Below are 19,407 nucleotides of genomic sequence, written 5' to 3' on the forward strand. Positions count from 1 at the left end.
GGGAGGGCATTCCAGGACAGCGGGAGGATGTGGCCCAGTGATCGGCGGGATAGGAGGGAACGGGGGACGGTGAGGAGGTGGGCGGGAGAGGAGTGGAGCGTACGGGGTGGGCAGTAGAGAGGAGGCAGGAGAGGTAGGAGGGGGCAAGGTGATGGAGAGCCTTGTAGCCTAGAGTGAGAAGTTTTTGTTTCATGCGGAGGTTGATAGGCAACCACTGAAGGTTTTTAAGAAGGGGAGTGACATGCCCAGAGCATTTCTGCAGGAAGATGAGCTTGGGCAGCGGAATGAAGACTGGAGCAGGGAGATACAGGAGAAAGGGAGAGAGAAGACTGACACAATAATCCAGCCGGGATATTATGAGAGCCCGTAGCAGTAAGATAGCCGTTTGGGTGGAGAGGAAAGGGCGGATCTTGGCGATATTATAAAGGTGAGACCAGCAGGTCTTGGTGACCGATCGGATGTGTGGGGTGAACGAGAGAGCCGACGAAGATGACACCGAGGTTGCGGGCTTGAGAGACGGGAAGGATGGTCGTACCATCCACAGTGATAGGGAAGTCAGGAAGAGGACAGGGCTTGGGAAGGAAGATGAGCTCAGTTTTGGACATGTTGAGTTTTAGGTGGCAGGCAGACATCCAGGTAGAGACGTCCTGGAGGCAAGAGGAGATATGAGCCTGAAGGGGGGGAGGACAGGAGCAGAGATGTAGATCTGTGTGTCATCTGCATAGAGATGATAGTTGAAGCCGTGAGAGTGAATGAGTTCACCAAGGGAGTGAGTGTAAATGGAGAACAGAAGAGGACCGAGAACTGACCCTTGAGGAACCCCAACAGAGGATGGGAGGGGGAGGAGGAGCCTGCGAAGGAGACCGAGAATGAATGGCCAGAGAGATAAGAGGAGAACCAGAAGAGGACGGAGTCCGTGAAGCCAAGGTGAGATAAGGAGAAGGGGATGTTGAACAGTGTCAAAGGCAGCTGAGATGTCAAGAAGGATTAGGATAGAGTAGGAGCCACTGGATTTGGCAAGAAGAGGTCATGGGTGACCTTTGAGAGAGCAGTCTCGGTAGAATGGAGGGGACGGAAGCCAGATTGGAGGGGGTCCAGGAGAGAATGGGAGCGGGAGGCATATTGAAGTGACGTAAGTGACTTGCTGTGTGACATAGTGTTAGGCCTCAATCTTTCTGGGTCTCTGCTTCTCCTCCCCCTTTTCTAATAATAATAATCACAGTACTTGTAGTATTAAGTGCTTAAATGCCAGTATGTCCATCCTTCATTTCCATCTCCCCCCTAGGCTGTAAACCCCTTGTGGGCAAGGAATGTGTCTACTAACTCGGTTTTTAATAGCAATAGTAGTAATAATAATTGTGGCATTTAAGCGGTTAGCATATCAGGCACTGCAGCAAGAGCTTGGTTAAAGACACAGCCATTGGGATTGGACACAGTCCTTGTCCCATACAGGGCACCCAGTCACCATCCCCATTTTCAGATGAGACAACTGAGGCCCAAAGAAGTTGTCATCTGCCCAAGATCACACAGCAGACAAATGGCAGAGTTGGGATTAATTGTGGTATTTAAGTGCCCATGATGTGCCAGGCACTCTACCAAGTGCCTGGGGGGCCTGGTGGAGCACAAGCAATTCAGGTTGGACACACTCCCTGTCCCACATGGGGCTTTCTGTCTTAATTGTCATTTTACAGATGAGAAAAGTCATAGTGAAGTGACTTGCCCAAGGCCACATAGCAGTCAAGGGTTAGAGTTGGGATTAGAACCCCCGACCTGATTCCCAGGCCCATGACAGGGAATTTTCACCAGGCGCACACACACAGGGAACGGAGACACCATACGTGAGCATATGCATAGGCAAGCACCCCAAAAGAGACAACTCAAAATACACAAGTACACACCCATGCAGAGATAGCGCTCAAGAGCACACGTGTGCGGATGCTTGCGCACACACAAATGCACTCGTGCCCCAGAAATCCTGCTTACCTGTAATTTTCTTTTACTGTCTGCCTCCCCCACTAACATGTAAGATGCTTGAAGGCAGGGATCTTGTCTACCAGATCCGTTGAACTCTCTCAAGCGCTTAGGAAATCGGTCTGCATAAATTTCATTCGTTAATTTTTATTGAGCACTTACTGTGAACAGAGCACTTTACTAAGTGCTTGGGTGGTACAATATAGCAGTAAAGAGAGACGATTCCTGCCCACCACAAGCTCACAGTGAGTGTGTGTGTTAGGGGGGTGAGGGGCAAACATCAATACCAGTAAGTAGACATCAATATATATAAATAAAATTATAGATGTATTCATAAGGGCTGAGGGGCTTGAATTGGAGGGAAAGAGCAAAGTTGCTCCAGTCATGGTAACACAGAAGGGGATGGGAGCTGAGGAAAAGTGGGGCTTAGTCTGGGAAGGCCTCTTGGAGGAGGTGAACCTTCAGTAGGGCTTTGAAGGGAGGAAGAGAGATTGGCGGATTTGAGGAGGGGGGACCAAATCAATCAAGTGAATCAATCGGTCATATTGAAGCGTTCTGGGCGGGAGGTAGGACGTGGGTCAGGACGTGGCTCAGTGGAAAGAGCATGGGCTTAGGAGTCAGAGGTTATGGGTTCTAATTCCGGCTCCGCCACCTGTCAGCTGTGTGACTTTGGGCAAGTCAGTTAACTTCTCGGTGCCTCAGTTACCTCATCTGTAAAATGGGGATTAACTGTGAGCCTCACGTGGGACAACCTGATTACCCTGTATCTACCCCAGCGCTTAGAACAGTGCTCTGCACATAGTAAGCACTTAACAAATACCAACTTTATTATTAATCAGCAGCGAGACGGGAGATGGAGGCACAGTGAGAAGGTTAGCAACATAGGAGTGGAGTGTATGGGCTGGGATGTAGAAGGAGAGAAGAGAGGTGAGGTAGGAAGGGTCAAGGTGTTGGAGAGCTTTAAAGTCAATAGCGAGGAGTTTTTGTTTGATATGGCGATGGATAGGCAACCACTGAAGATTTTTGAGGACGGGGGTGAGGTGTCCAGAACGTTTCTGTAGAAAAATAAACCCTATTGGTTAATCTCCCATGTGGCCTTTTTGGCCAGGTCCAGTCTGTGGAGCCAAACCACACTCCTCTAGTTAACAAGGCAGAGGAAGGAGAGAGAGGACAAAAATCTGTTGAGAAACCAGCTGCCTCCCAACCCCACCTGCATAATAATAATTGCGGTGTCATTTGTTAAATGCCCACTATATACCCAGCACTGTACCAGCCCTGGGTGGATTCAAGATTAACAGGTCAGGCTCAGTCCCTGTCCCACATGGAACTCACAGTATAAAAAGAAGGGGGAAGAGGTATTGAATTACTATTTCATTATTATTATTATTATTTTCATTATTAATAATAAAGGCATTAGTTAAGCACTTACTATGTGCCTGGCACTGTACCAGGAGGGGGGGTGGAAGTAAGCAAATCGAGTTGGACACAGGCCCTGTCCCATGTGGAGCTAATACCGTGACTTCCGATTACTTTTATTTTTTCCAATTTTGAATGGCAAAAATATCCCTATTATAGTCATTTTTGGATGCTGGTATTTCTGGATGCTGCAGAGAGTCTATCCAAGTCTTTGTGGAAGCGTTATAATTGTTATAAAATCACGATAAGCTCCCAATCAAAGGTATCGAGCGCTTACTGTGTTCAGAGCACTATACGAAGCACTTGGGGGAGTCCAGTACATAATAATAATAATAATAATAATAATGTTGGTATTTGTTCAGCGCTTACTATGTGCCGAGCACTGTTCTAAGCGCTGGGGTAGACATAGGGGAATCAGGTGGTCCCACGTGGGGCTCACAGTCTTAATCCCCATTTTACAGATGAGGGAACTGAGGCACAGAGAAGTTAAGTGACTCGCCCACAGTCACACAGCCGACAAGTGGCAGAGCTGGGATTCGAACTCATGAGCCCTGACTCCAAAGCCCGTGCTCTTTCAGTACATCTTAGTTGGAAAACAGGTTCCCTGCTCACAACGAGCTTACAGTCTAGATGGGGAGACAGACATTAATATAAATTATAGAGAGGGGATAATAGTAGAATGGAATCCTAATTGATGACTTGAAGATACTGTACAGAATGAAAAAACTTTTCCCACTCTCAAGCGGCAGATGGTTGCAGAAATGGATTTGGGAGTCATTCATACTGGCGTGGCAGCTGAAGCCATGTCATGATTGTTATTATAATGGCATTTAAGTGCTAAGCAGTGTGGCCTAATGGACAGAGTCTGGGCCTGGGGATCAGAAGGACCTGGCTTCCGATCCCAGTTCTGCCGCTTGTCTGCTGTGTGACCTTGAGCAAGTCCCTTCACTTCCCTCTACCTCGGTCACCTCATTTGTAAAATGGGGATAAGGACTGTCAGCTCCACGTGGGACATGGACTGTATACAACCTGATTAGCTTTTATCTACTTCCGTGCTTAAAACAGAGCGTGGTACATGGTAAGCACTTAACAAATGCCATTACAACTACAGAACTAAATGCTGGGGTAGATACTGGTTAATCCAGTACTGTATTCCCTGCCCTCAACGAGCTTAAAATAGGGATTAAGACCATGAGCCCCATGTGGGACACGGACTTTGTCCAACCTGATCAGCTCATGTCTGCCCCAGCACTTAAAACAGTGCCTGGCACATAATAAGGGGCTTAACAAATACCACTGAAACAAAAGGAGCATTCAGAAAGGTGGAATGACTGTTCCTCCTCACTGAAGGGAACTTCCAAATCATTTCTCATCCTCTTTTCTGCTACAAACATCTGGGTAAGCTCATTGTGGGCAGGGAACATGTCTACCGACTCTATTGTATTGTTCTCTCCCTTGCACTCAGTCCAGTGCTCAGCACACAGTAACCCCTCATTAAGTACTGCTGATTGACTCTAGACCATCCCTCTAAGCTGTAAGCTCACTGTGGGCAGGGAACACGTCTACCGACTCTGTTCTATTGTCCTCTCCCGAGCTCTTAGTCCACTGCTCTGCACACAGTACGCGCCCAGTAAATTCCATCCATTTGATTGATCAAGTGATTAAAGCCTGGGGGAACTGTGTGTCTGTTGGACTCCCCGAGTGGAGCTCATCACTGATTAATTCACGGGAAGAGTCTTTGGCATCATCACCTGGTCGCCAGCTCCGTGAACCTGATGCCAAAGGACTTTTCCGGATGTTCATGGCTTGTTTCCTGCAGAGTCAGGGCCTGTTTGACTTTAGAAAACTGACGTTTCCCAACTCAGCTCCTGTCAGCAGAAGCATCCAAAGCAGCAGAATCGAAATACCCGATGACCTGCTGAGTGCAATGCAGGGGGACATTAACTGGCTTAATTCATTAGCTGGATGGACGGTTCCAGTGTTGCCTCTCTCCCATGAGACTGAGGATCCTCTTCCCCATCTTCAGAGGAGCCATTTATGGTGAGTTCCAAGACCCCTGATCCTGGGCCCAGGCTGGATGACCAAGGGGCAAATCCTACAGTCTACTGTTCCCTCTGCAGTTGCAGCTCATTACAACTCTTCACCCTGAAGTTTATCCCCCTGTACTTGGGCAGTCACATCAATTCCCAAATGCACCCCACCATTGAAAGATGGAGCTCTGTAATGATAATAATAATAATGTTGGTATTTGTTAAGCACTTACTATGTGCAGAGCACTGTTCTAAGCGCTGGGGTAGATACAGCGTAATCAGGTTGTCCCCCGTGAGGCTCACAGTTAATCCCCATTTTCCAGATGAGGGAACTGAGGCACAGAGAAGTTAAGTGACTTGCCCACAGTCACACAGATGACAAGTGGCAGAGCCGGGATTCGAACCCTGTAATTCACTCCCACTCGAAGAAGTGTGTGTGTGCATGTGTGCTTGCATGCATGAAAGATGGGTTTAGCTTTGGGGAGAGTAATGAGGAGGGGGCTGCCACAGTCAGCAGCAAAGCTGGTTCTGGACTCATGAACTGGGGCCTGGTGCAGGGAGCCGGCTTTGGCTTGACCAACTGAGCGGACCTGGAGCCCTGCACACCCCTGTCGACAACTGGGAACCCCCTCCACGTGTGATAGTGGTAGCTCCTATCAAACTGGGGACTCCCTCGGTGTCCACCACAATGCATTTCCCAACTCTAATCGTCGTGGAGTGATGGAGCCAAGAACTGTACCATCAACTCAGAGGGAAGGTCCTGTTTGTGGTTGTGTTTCCATATGTTTGTGTTTGAATTTCCTTGCTTCCAAGTTCATCTCTGGAGGAGGAGAAGAGAGAGAGGAGCGGGCTGCCACCCCCAGCGCAGAGGCTGGTAATGGAAATGGGAACTGGGACTCTGTGCAGGGAATTGGTTCTTTCTGACCCGATTGTGGAACGGAGAAGAGCCGGGGCCCTTAATTCTCTAGATGGATCAAACCTCCCATTGCCCTCAGTCCTTTCCGCAGACTCATCTGGCATAGATTCAGACCCAGAGAAGGGGCTTATGTGGCCTTGACAGTGGTGGCTTCTGGGGGTGGGGGGAGGGAGAAGTCTAGTGTCAGGAATAGGACAGGGTGGCATTAGCATGTCACCCCTGTTCCTCTTTGAGAGCCTTGTGGACTTTAGTTCTACAGCAGGAGTGCAGGGGTCGAATTCTGTCCAGTCTTTCATTATTCTGGGCATCCAGTCGCTGGAGAATGACTAACGGAATTGGGAATATGAAGATGGGGTTAGTTAAGGGTTTTGAGCTGCAAGATGTAATGGTCTGCTTAATAATAATAATAGCAATAATTACGGTATTTGTTAAGTGCTTACTATGTGCCAAGCACTGAGATAGATCCAGGTAATCAGGTTGGCCCACGTGGGGCTCACAGTCTTAATCCCAATTTTACAGATGAGGCAACTGAGGCACAGAGAAGGTAAGTGACTTGCCCAAGGTCACACAGCAGACAAGTGGCAGAGATGGGATTAGAACCCACATCCTCTGACTCCCAAGCCTGTGTTCTTTCCACTAAACCAGACTGCTTGGGAGATAATAATAATGATGGTATATGTTAAGCACTTAGTATGTGCCAAGCCCTGTTCTAAGTTCTGGGATAGATACAAGGTCATCGGCTTGTTCTATGAGGGGCTTACAGTCTTAATCCCCATTTTACAGATGAGGTCATTGAGGCACAGAGAAGTTAAGTGACTTGCTTAAAGTCACACAGCTGACAAGTGGTGGAGCCGGGCTTAGAACCCACAACCTCTGACTCCCAAGCCCGTGCTCTTTCCACTAAGCCACGATGGCATAGCTGTTATTGTCAAACCTCACCTCTACTGGGCAACCCACATTTCGGGAAGACTCATGTTGGTAACCTAGATGGTTTTCGCCCCCCTCTCTCTCCCTTTCTATCAGACGAATGGCTCTCCTGGAGTCTGAAGTGTCCAACAGATGTGATTCTTAGTGGGTGACGGAGGGCAGGACGGGGAGACTTGGGCCTCCATAGTCCCTCACTGAGGGAAGCCTTCCGGGACCAGATCCCATAATGCCAGATCTCACAACACCAGACATGATGGACGGCTTACTGTGTGCAAAGCACCGCACAAAGCGCTTGGGAGAATGCAGTAGGACAGACACATTCCCTGCCCACAACCACAAGGCCTAGTGGCAAGAGTACGAGCTTGGGAGTCAGAAGATGTGGGTTCTAATCCCATCTCTGCCACTTGTCTGCTGTATGACCTTGGGCGAGTCATTTAACTTATCCATTCCTCAATTCCCTCATCTGTAAAATGGAGATTAAGACTGTGAGCCCCACGTAGGACGAACTGATCACCTCGTATCTACCCTAGCGCTTGGAACAGTGCTTAGCACATAGTAAGTGCTTAACATATAGCATAACAGCTCAATATCATACTCCTCCAGCACGTCCTAATGTTCTCAGCACACAGCCCACGCTCAATGATCACCAGTGTGTTTTCACCTTGTTCTCTCCTTAGTGTCTAGAGCACAGGCCTGGGAGTTTAAAGGTAAATAATAATAATAATAATAATAATAATAATGTTGGTATTTGTTAAGCGCTTACTATGTGCAGAGCACTGTTCTAAGCACTGGGGTAGACACAGGGGAATCAGGTTGTCCCACGTGGGGCTCACAGTCTTCATCCCCATTTTACAGATGAGTTAACTGAGGCCCAGAGAAGTTAAGTGACTTGCCCACAGTCACACAGCTGACAAGTGGCAGAGCTGGGATTCGAACTCATGACCTCTGACTCCAAAGCCCAGGCTCTTTCCACTGAGCCACGCTGTAAAGCGTTCTAATCCTGGCTCGGGCCACTTGTCTGCCGTGTGGCCCTGGGCAAGTTGCTTCACTCCTCTGTGCCTCAGTTACCTAATTTGTCTAACGGGTCTTGAGACCGTGAGCTTCAAGTGGGACAAGGACTGCATCCAACCTAATTAAATTTGTATCTACCCCAATGCTTAGTACAATGCTTAGAGAAGCAGCGTGGCTCACTGGAAAGAACCGGGGCTTTGGAGTCAGAGGTCATGGGTTTGAACCCCGGCTCTGCCACTTGTCAGCTGTATGACTTTGGGCAAGTCACTTAAGTTCTCGGTGCCTCAGTTTCCTCATCTGTAAAATGGGGATGAGGACTGTGAGCCCCACGTGGGACAACCTGATTCCCCTTTGTCTACCTCAGCGCTTAGAACAATGCTCGGCACATAGTAAGGGCTTAACAAACAAATACTAACATACAGTGCCTGGCATATTTTAAGCGCTAAAGAAATACAACAATTATTATTTATGATTATTATCATTATTACCATTAACTACCCCCTCTGTGCTCACACCCACTGCACTTCTGTACACAGAGTGCATAGTTTACAGATATGCACATAAATGCTGCAGGGCAAATTGCGGATGTCTAAAGGTTATAGATACAAGGATGTTGATGCAGAAGGGGGAAGAAGCTGGTGGGGTTAATCAGAAAAGGCCTGTTGGTGGAGTTGAGACCTTAATAATGCTCTGAAGAAAGGGATGGCCTATGTGGAGAGGGAAAAGGAGTCGAAGGTGACATAGACAAGATGGAGGCCCAAAGAGGGGGCTACAGCTCGGGCTTGCGTGTCAGAAGGACCTGGCTCCTAAACCAGTCCCTGCCACTTGTCTTCTGGGTGACCTTGGGCAGGTCAACTCACTTCTCCACGCCTCAGTTACCTCATCTCAAAAATGGGGATTAAGACTTGTGATGTCTATGACGTGGACTATGTCCAAACTAATGGGCTGCTTCCTATCCCTGTGCTTAAAGTGGCTGACACGTCGTGAGAGCTTCACAAGCACCATAAAATAGATCAGTGCCACCGGCGGGGTGATAGAAAGGCGAGGACTCACAGAACAATATGAACAGTATGGAGAAGCAGCGTGGCGCAGTGGAAAGAGCACGGGCTTTGGAGTCAGGGCTCATGAGTTCGAATCCCAGCTCTGCCACTTGTCAGCTGTGTGACTGTGGGCAAGTCACTTAACTTCTCGGTGCCTCAGTTCCCTCATCTGTAAAATGGGGATGAAACTGTGAGCCCCACGTGGGACAACCTGATTCCCCTGTGTTTACCCCAGCGCTTAGAACAGTGCTCGGCACATAGTAAGCGCTTAACAAATACCAACATTATTATTATTAACAATAGCAGGTCTCACCTGACTGAGAAGGGCAGCCTTTCAGGCCAATGCTTTTTGCTACCAGGTGGCAATAGGCACAGCTGCCCAGAATTTCTGTTAGTGCCACCAGGCAGGCTGCTGCTCTCAGACCCGAGGGTGGTTCTGATTCCAGGGACAAGCGGCATCTCTCCAGAACAGTTGCTCAGTGTTTCTCCTCAGCCTCAAGGATCATCTCTCATCTCTCTATCTGACAAGGGACCAGCCACTTTGCCTACCAGAAGCTTCTTATACTACCTATGAAGACTGTTCTTCCTCTAAGGGAAGGCGATGGGGGCATGTGTGGATGATTAAAGATAATTAGAGAAGCAGCACGGCTCAGTGGAAAGAGCACGGGCTTGGGAGTCAGAGGTTGTGGGTTCGAATCCCAGCTCTGGCACTTGTCAGCTGTGTGACTGTGGGCAAGTCACTTAACTTCTCTGTGCCTCAGTTACCTCATCTGGAAAATGGGGATTAACTGTGAGCCTCACGTGGGACAACCTGATTACCCTGTATCTACCCTAGCGCTTAGAACAGTGCTCTTCAAATAGTAAGCGCTTAACAAATACCAACATTATTAGAAAAGCAGCGTAGCTCAGTGGAAAGAGCCCCGGCTTGGGAGTCAGAGGTAATGGGTTCTAATCCTGTCTCCGCCGCTTGTCAGCTATGTGACTTCGGGCAAGTCACTTCAATTCTCTGGGCCTCAGTTACCTCATCTGTAAAATGGGGATAAAGACTGGGATCCCCACCTGGGGCAACCTGATCGCCTTGTATCCCCCCAGTGCTTAGAACAGTGCTCTGCACATAGTAAGGGCTTAACAAATGCCAACATTATTATTATTATGATTAAAGGTTATGGCAGGAGAAGGAGGTGGTGAGCAGAGGGGCCTGAAGGCTTACCTTACACCTGGCCTAAACTTTTCACCTGGCCTAACCTTTTCCCCTGGCCTAACCTTTTCCTTGATCCTAACCATTTCCAAAGGCTTAAACCTGTCCTCTGGCCTAACCTTTTCACCTAGACTAACCCTTTCCCCTAGCCCAAGATTTTCCCCTAATCCAACGTTTACACCTAGCCTAACCTGCTTTTCCCCTAAACTAACCTTTACACCTAGCCTAACCTTTTCCCAAAGGCTTACCTTTCCCCCTGGCCTAACCTTTTCCCCTAGCATTACCTATTATGCTTAACCTTTTTCCTTGGCCTAACTTTTTCCCCTGGCCTAACCATTTCCCCTGGCCTAACCTTCTCCCTTGCCTAACCTTTTCCCAAGGCTTATCCTTTTCCCCTGGCCTAACCTTCTCCCTTGCCTAACCTTTTCCCAAGGCTTATCCTTTTCACCTGGTCTAACCTTCTCCCTTGCCTAAACTTTTCCCAAGGCTTATCCTTTTTACCTGGTCTAACCTTTTGCCCTAGCCTAACCTTTTCCCTGTCCTAACCTTTTCCCCTAGCCTAACCTTTTCCCTGTCCTAACCTTTTCCCCTAGCCCAACCTTTACCCCTAGCCTAATCTTTTCCCATAGCCTAATCTTTATCCTAGCCTAACCCTTATGCTAGCCTAACCTTTATCCTAACCTAACCCTTTTACCTAGCCTAACCTTTTCCCCTAGCTTATCCATTTCCCATAGTCTTACCTTTCCCCCCTCCTAACCTTTTCCCCTAGCCTAAATATTTCCCCTAGCCTTACCTTTTCCCTTGGCCTAACCTATATTCCTGACCTAACCCTTTCCCCTGGCCTAACCTTTTCCCCGAGCTGATTATTTTCCCCTAGCCTAAACTTTTCACCTGGCCTAATCTTTTCCCCTGGCCTAAGCTTAACCCTGACCTAACGTTTTTCCATATCCTAATATTTTCCCCTAGACTAACATTTTCCCTAGCCTAACATTTGCCCTAGGCTAACCATTTCCCCAGCCTAACTGTATCCCATTGCATAACCATTTCCCATAGCCTAACCTTTTCCCATTGCCTAACATTTTACCTTGACGTAACCCTTTCCCCTATCCTAACATTTTCCCCTATCCTAAACCTTTCCCTTAGCCTAACATTTCCCCTTAGCCTAACCTTTTCCCTTGGCCTAACCATTCCCTAGCCAAATCTTTCCCCTTGCCTAATCTTTTCCCCTAGTCTAACATTTTCCGGTGGCCTATCCTTTTCCCCTGGCTTAACATTTTCCCTTAGCCTAATCTTTTCCCCTAACTTAAACTTTACACCTTGCCTACACTTAGCTCATAGCCTAACCTTTCCCCTAGCCTAACCTTCTCCCTGGCCTAACATTCTTCCTAGCCTAAACTTTTCGCCTTGCCTGACCTTTTCCTCTGGACTAAACTTTTCCCCTGGCCTAACCTTTTCCCTGGCCTAAACTTTTCACCTAGCTTAACCTATTGCCCTAGGCTTACCATTTCCCTTAGCCTAATGTTTTCCCTAGCCTAATATTTTCCCCTAGACTAACCCTTTCTCCAAGCCTAAGGTTTTCCCCTAACCTAACCTTTAGTCCAAGTCCAACCTATCCCCTGCCCTAACCTTTTCCCTAGCCTATCCCTTTCCTCTATCATAACCTTTTTCCTGGTTTAAATTTATCCCATGGCCTAATCTTTTCCCCTAGCTTAACCTTTTCCCCTAACCTAGCCTTTATACCTAGCTGAACCTTTTCCCCTAGCCTAACCTTTTTCCTTGGCCTATCCTTTCACCTAGCCTAATCTTTTCCTTTAGCCTAACCTTTTCCCCTAGCCTATCCTTTTCCCCTAACATAACGTTTAAGCCAAGAAAAACCTTTTTCTTGGCTTAAACTTATCCCATGGCCTAACCTTTTCCCCCAGCCTAACTTTTTCCCTTGCCCTATCCTTTCACCTAGCCTAACCTTTTCTTTTAGCCTAACCTTTTCCCCTAGCCTAACCCTTTCCCCTGGCCTAAGCTTTTCCCTGAGCCTAACCTTTTCCCTGAGCCTAACCTTTCCCCTGGCCTAACCTTTCTCCTGGCCTAACCTTTTCCCCTAGCTTAACCTTTTCCCCTAGTCTAACCTTTTCCCCTAGCCTAACCTTTTTCCCTAGCCTAACCTTAACACCTAGCCTAACCTTTTCCCAAAGGCTAACCATTCCCCATGGCCTAACCTTTCCCCCTGGCTTATTTTCCCCATGGCCTAACCTTTTTCCCTAGCATAACCTATTCCCCGACTTAAACCTTTCCGCTGCCCTAACCTTTTCCCCTAGCCTAACCTTTTCCCCTAGGCTAATATTTTCCCCTAGCCTAATCTTTTCCCCTAGTCTAACCTTTTACCCTAGCCTAATCCTTTCTCCTAGGCAAGTTTTTCCTGTAACCTAACATATACAACTAGCCTATCCTGCTTTTCCCCAAAATTAACATTTACACCTAGCCTAACCTTTTCCTAAAGGCTTATCTTCACCCCTGGCCTAACCTTTTCCCCCATCATAGCCTATGCCCTGACTTATACTTTTCCCATGGCCTAACCTTTTCCCCTGGCCTATCCTTTTCCCATAGCCTAACCTTTCCCCTCTCCTAAACCTTTGCCCTAGTCTAACCTTTTCCTGTAGCCTAACCTTTTCCCTCTCCTAACCTTTTCCCTCACCTAACCTTTTGCCCTGGCCTAACATTTTCCCTGATGTAACATTTTCCCCTACCCTAAACCTTTCCCCGGCTCTAGACTTTTCCTCTGCCCTAACCTTTTTCTCTGGCCTAAGCTTTTCCCCGGCCTAACCTTTTCCCCTAGCCTAAAGATTTCCCCTAGCCTAACCTTTCCCTTGTATAATCTTTCCCTTGGCCTAAGCTTTTCCCCTTGCCTATCCACTTCCCATAGTTTAACATTTTCCCTGGCCTAACCTTTTCCCTAGCCTAAACATTTCCCCGAGACTAACCTTTTCCCCTAGCCGAACTTTCTCCCTGGCCGAACTTTCTCCCTGGCCTAACCTTTTTCCCTAGCCTAACCTTTTCCCCCAGTGTAACCTTTTCCCCTAGTGTAACCTGTTCCCCCAGCCTATCAATTTACCATAGCCTAACCTTTTCCCTGACTTAACATTTTTCCCCGACCTAACATTTTTCCCCAGACCAACCGTTTTCCATAGCCCAACCTTCCCTAGCTTAGCCTTTTCCCCTAGCCTAACCTTTTCCTTTAGCCTAACATTTTCCCTTACCCTACATTTTTCCCCTGCTCTAGACTTTTCCCCTGCCCTAACCTTTTCTGCTAGCCTAACCTTTCCCCAGAACCTAACCTTTACGCCTAGCCTAATCTGCTTTACACCTAGCCTATCCTGCTTTTCCCCTAAACTAACCTTTACATCTAGCCTCACCTTTTCCCAAAGGGTTACCTTTCCCCCTGGCCTAACCTTTCCTCCTGGTCTAACCTTTCCCCCTGGCCTAACTTTTCCTTCTGGCCTAACCTTTTCCCCTAGCATAACCTATTATGCCTAACCTTTTTCCTTGGCCTAACCTTTCCCCTGGCCTAACCTTTTCCCCTAGACCAAATTTTCCCTGGCCTAACCTTTTCCCCTAGCCTAACTTTTTTGCCTGTCCTAACCTTTTCCCTTAGCCTAACCTTTTCCCAGACTAATGTTTTTTGTTTTCCCTTTTCCCTTGGCCTAACATTTTCCCCTAGACTAGGCTTTTCCCCTGGCCTAACTCTTTCCCCAGCCTTAACTTTGCCCTACCATAACGTTTTTACCTAGCCTAACCTTTTCCCTTGGCCTAACCTTTTACCCTGACTAAACTTTTCCCCTGGCCTAACCTTTTCCCCTGGCCTAACCTTTTCCCCTGCCTAACCTTTTCCCCTAGCCTAACCTCTTCCTGGCCTAACCTTTTCCCCTGGCCTAACCTTTTCCCCTAGCCTAACCTCTTCCTGGCCTAACCTTTTCCCAAGCCTAACCTGACCCCTAGCCTAACCTTTATCCTAGCCTAACCTTTTACCCTAGCCTAACCTTTCCCCCTGGCCTATCTTTTCCCCTGACCTAACATTCTCCCTGGCCTAACCTTCTCCCTGGCCTATCCTTTTCCCCTAGCCTAAAAGTTTCCCCTCGCCTAAACATGTCACCTAGCCTAATGTTTTCCCTAGCCTACTCTTTGCCCTAGACTAACCTCTTCACCTAGCCTTTTTCCGCTAACCTAAACGTCACTCTGGCCTAAACTTTCCCCCTAGCCTTAACTTTTCCCCTAGTCTAACCTTTTACTCTGGCCTAAACTTTTCCCCTAGCCTAACCTTTCCCCTAACCTATTCTTTCCCCTAGTCTAACCTTTTCCCCATGGTTTACTTTTTCCCTCTCCTAACCTTTTCCCTACCCCGACATTCTCCCCTTGCCTAAAATTTTCCTCTAACCTCACGTTTCCCCTAGCCTAATCATTCCCCTAGCCTAATCTCTTTCACTCGCCTAACCTAGTTTATCCATTTTCCATTGTCTATCCTTTTCCCACAGTCTAACCTATTCCCCAGCCTAACCTTTCCCCTCACCTAACCTTTTCCACTCGCCTAATCTTTCCCCTCGCCTAACCTTTTGCCCTCGCCTAACTTTTCCACTCGCTTAACCTTTCCCCTCACCTAACCTTTTGCCCTAGCCTAACATTTTCCCTGATGTAACATTTTCCCCCAACCTAAACTTTTCCACAGCCCTAAATCTTTCCCCAGCCCTAAACACTTCCCCTGCCCTAAACTTTTCTGCTGGTCTAAGCTTTTCCCCAGCCTAAGCTTTTCCCCTAGTCTAAAGTTCTCCTCTAGTCTAACCTCTCCCTAGCCGAATCTTTTCACCCAGCCTAACCTCTTCCCCTATCCTAACCTTGTCCCCCAGCCTAACCTTTTAGCCCAGCCTAACCATTTACCATAGCCTAACCTTTTCCCTGACTTAACCTTTTCCCCTAGCCTAAACATTTGCCCTAGCCTAACCTTTCCCTTGCAAAATCATTCCCCTAGCCTAAGCTTTTTCCCTTGCTTATCCATTGCCCATAGTCATCTTTTCCCTGGCCTAACCTTTTCCCCAGCCAAAACATTTCCCTGAGACTAACCTTTTCCCCAAGCCTAACTTTCTGCCTGGCCTAACTTTCTCCCTAGCCTAACTTTCTCTCTGGCCTAACCTTTTCCCCTAGCCTAACAATTTACCATAACCTTATCTTTTCCCTGATGTAACCTTTTTCCCCAGACCAACCATTTCCCATAGCCTACCCTTTCATCTGCCAAACCTTTTATCCTAATCTATCCTTTTCTCCTGGCCTAAGCTTTTCCATTACCCTTTCCTTTTCCCCAGTCTAACCTTTTCCATGACCTAAGCTTTTCCCCAGCCTAAACTTTTCTCCAGTCTAACCTTTTCCCCTAGCCCAACACTATCCCCTAGCCTAAGCTTTTCCCTGAAACTAACCTTTACACCTAGCCTAACCTTTTCCACAAGGCTTACCTTTCCCTCTGGCCAAACCCTTCCCCCTGGCCTAACCTTTTCCCCTAGCATAACTTATTCCCCGACTTAAACTTTTCCCATGGCTTAACCTTTCCCGGGGCCTATCCCTTTCTATAGCGTAACATATCCCCTAACCTAAACTTTACATCTTGCCTAACCAAAGCCATTCTGGCCTGGCCCTGAGGGCTTTGCATTCCAGGTTGGGTCCACCTGCCTTTGCCTTGCAGGTTGGACCCCTCCCTGCCTTTGCCTTCCAAGCCCAGGCCCCGAGCCCTTCTCGTTCCAGGTTTGCTCCCCACACCTTTGACTTTCTCGCTTGGCCCCAAAGCCTTTGCATTCCAGGTTTGCCCCCTCCCCACCAGGCTTGCCTTCCCGGCCTGACCCCTAAGTCTTCGTGTTCCAACTTTGGCCCCCCAGCCTTTGCCTTACCGACCTAGCCCCAAAGCCTTCTCGTTCCAGGTTGCACCCCCATTCCAGGCTTGGCCCCAAAGCTTTCTCATTCCAGGTTGGGCCCAACCTGACATTGTCTTGCCACTCAATCTCCAAGGGCTCCTTCCCCTCTGCCTGCAAACATGCCCACGTCTCCCCCATCCTAAAAAAACCCACTCTTGACCCCACTTCCCCCTCCAGTTATCGTCCTATCTCCCTACTACCCTTCCTTTCCAAAATCCTAGAACGAGTCGTCTACAATCGATGCCTAGAATTCCTTAACTCCCATTCTCTCCTAGACCCCCTCCAATCTGGCTTCCGTCCCCTCCACTCTACCGAGACTGCTCTCTCTAAGGTCACCCGTGACCTCCTTCTTGCCAAATCCAATGGCTCCTACTCCATTCTGATCCTCCTTGACCTCTCTGCTGCCTTTGACACTGTCGACCATCCCCTCCTCCTCCATACCTTATCTCACCTTGGCTTCACGGACTCTGTCCTCTCCTGGTTCTCCTCTTACCTCTCTGGCCGATCATTCTCGGTCTCCTACGCTGGAGCCTCCTCCCCCTCCCATCCTTTAACTGTTGGAGTTCCTCAAGGGTCAGTTCTTGGCCCTCTTCTGTTCTCCATTTACACTCACTCCCTCGGTGAACTCATCCGCTCTCATGGCTTTGACTACCATCTCTACGCAGATGACACGCAGATCTACATCTCCGCCTCTGTCCTCTCCCCCTCCCTTCAGGCTCGCATCTCCTCCTGCCTCCGGGACGTCTCCACCTGGATGTCGGCCCGCCACCTAAAACTCAACATGAGCAAGACTGAGCTCCTCATCTTCCCTCCCAAACCCGGTCCTCTCCCAGACTTCTCTATTACCGTGGATGGCACGACCATCCTTCCCGTCCCGCAGGCCCGCAATCTCGGTGTCATCCTTGACTCGTCCCTCTCGTTCACCCCACACATCCTATCCGTTACCGACACCTGCCGGTTTCACCTCTACAATATCGCCAAGATCCGCCCTTTCCTCTCCACCCAAACGGCTACCTTACTATTACGGGCTCTCGTTATATCCCGGCTAGACTACTGTGTCAGCCTTCTCTCTGACCTCCCTTCCTCCTCTCTCGCCCCGCTCCGGTCTATTCTTCACTCCGCTGCCCGGCTCATCTTCCTGCAGAAACGATCTGGGCATGTCACTCCCCTTCTTAAACAACTCCAGTGGTTGCCTATCGACCTCCGCTCCAAACAAAAACTCCTCACTCTAGGCTTCAAGGCTCTCCATCACCTTGCCCCTTCCTACCTCTCCTCCCTTCTCTCTTTCTACCGCCCACCCCGCACGCTCCGCTCCTCTGCCGCCCACCTCCTCGCCGTCCCTCGGTCTCGCCCATCCCGCCGTCGACCCCTGGGTCACGTCCTCCCGCGGTCCTGGAACGCCCTCCCTCCTCACCTCCGCCAAACTGATTCTCTTTCCCTCTTCAAAACCCTACTTAAAAATCACCTCCTCCAAGAGGCATTCCCAGACTGAGCTCCTCATCCCCCTCTACTCCCTCTGCCATCCCCCCTTTACCTCTCCGCAGCTAAAGCCTCATTTTCCCCTTTTCCCTCTGCTCCTCCACCTCTCCCTTCCCATCCCCACAGCACTGTACTCGTCCGCTCAACTGTATATATTTTCGTTACCCTATTTATTTTGTTAATGAATTGTACATCACCTTGATTCTATTTAGTTGCCATTGTTTTTACGAGATGTTTCCCCTTGACGCTGTTTAGTGCCATTGTTCTTGTCTGTCCGTCTCCCCCGATTAGACTGTAAGCCCGTCAAACGGCAGGGACCGTCTCTATCTGTTGCCGACTTGTTCATCCCAAGCGCTTAGTACAGTGCTCTGCACATAGTAAGCGCTCAATAAATACTATTGAATGAATGAATGAAAGGTCTGGCCCTGAACCCTTCTCGTTCCAAGTTGGGTCCCCCCACCTTTGCCTTCTAGGCCTGGCCCTGAAGCGTTCTCGTTCCAGGTTGCTCCCACCCCTTTGATTCCAGGCCTGGCCCCGAACCTTTCTTGTTCCAGATGGGGCTGCCCCCACCATTGCCTTACATGCCTGGCCCCGAACCCTGTTCGTTCCAGGTTTGGTGCCCCTGCATATGCCTTCCAGGCCTGGCCCCAAACACTTCTCATGCCAGGTTGGTTCCCCCCGCCTTTGCCTTCCATGCCTGGCCATGAACCCTTCTCATTCCTGGTTTGGTTCTCCCGCCTTTGCCATAGAGGCCTGTCCCTGAAGGCTTCTCGTTCCAGGTTGGCCCCCCCTGCATTAGCCTTCCAGGTTGGACTCACCCTCCTTTACCTTGCAGGCCTGCCCCCAAACCCTTCTTGTTTCAGGTTTGGCCCCCCCACCTTTGCCTTCGAGGTTGGAAACCCCCACCATTTCCTTCCAGGCCTGGCCCTGAACCCCTTTCATTCAAGGTTGTGCCGCTCCTCCCTTGCCTTCCAGGTCAGACCTCCCTGCCTTTGCTTTCCAGGCCTGGCTGAACCCTTCGAGTTCCAGGTTTGGCACCCCCAGCCTTTGCCTTCCTGGCATGGTTCCAAAGCATCCGCAATCCAGGTTGGGCCCCTGTGCCTTTGAGCTCCCGGCCTGGCCCCCCCAGCCTTTGCCTTCCAGGCCTTGCCCCTAACCTTTCGAGTTCCATGTTGGGCCGCCACGCCTTTGCCTTCTAGACCTGGCCCCAAAGCCTTCTCGTTACAGGTTTGCCACCCACCACCCGCCCTGGCCTTTGCCTTCCAGGCCTGACTCTGAAGCATTCGTGATCCAGGTTTGCCCTCCCAAGCATTTGCCTTCCCGGCTTGACCCGTAGCCTTCTCGTTCCAGGTTTGCCCCCCGCAGTCTTTGTCTTCCAGGCCTTGCCCCAAACCCTTTTCGTTCCAGGTTGGACCAACCCCACCATTGCCTTCCCAGCCTGGCCCCAAATCCTTCTCGTTTCACGTTTGCCCCC

This window comes from Ornithorhynchus anatinus, chromosome 20, assembly GCF_004115215.2.
Source record: "Ornithorhynchus anatinus isolate Pmale09 chromosome 20, mOrnAna1.pri.v4, whole genome shotgun sequence".
In the NCBI taxonomy this organism is placed as follows: domain Eukaryota; kingdom Metazoa; phylum Chordata; class Mammalia; order Monotremata; family Ornithorhynchidae; genus Ornithorhynchus; species Ornithorhynchus anatinus.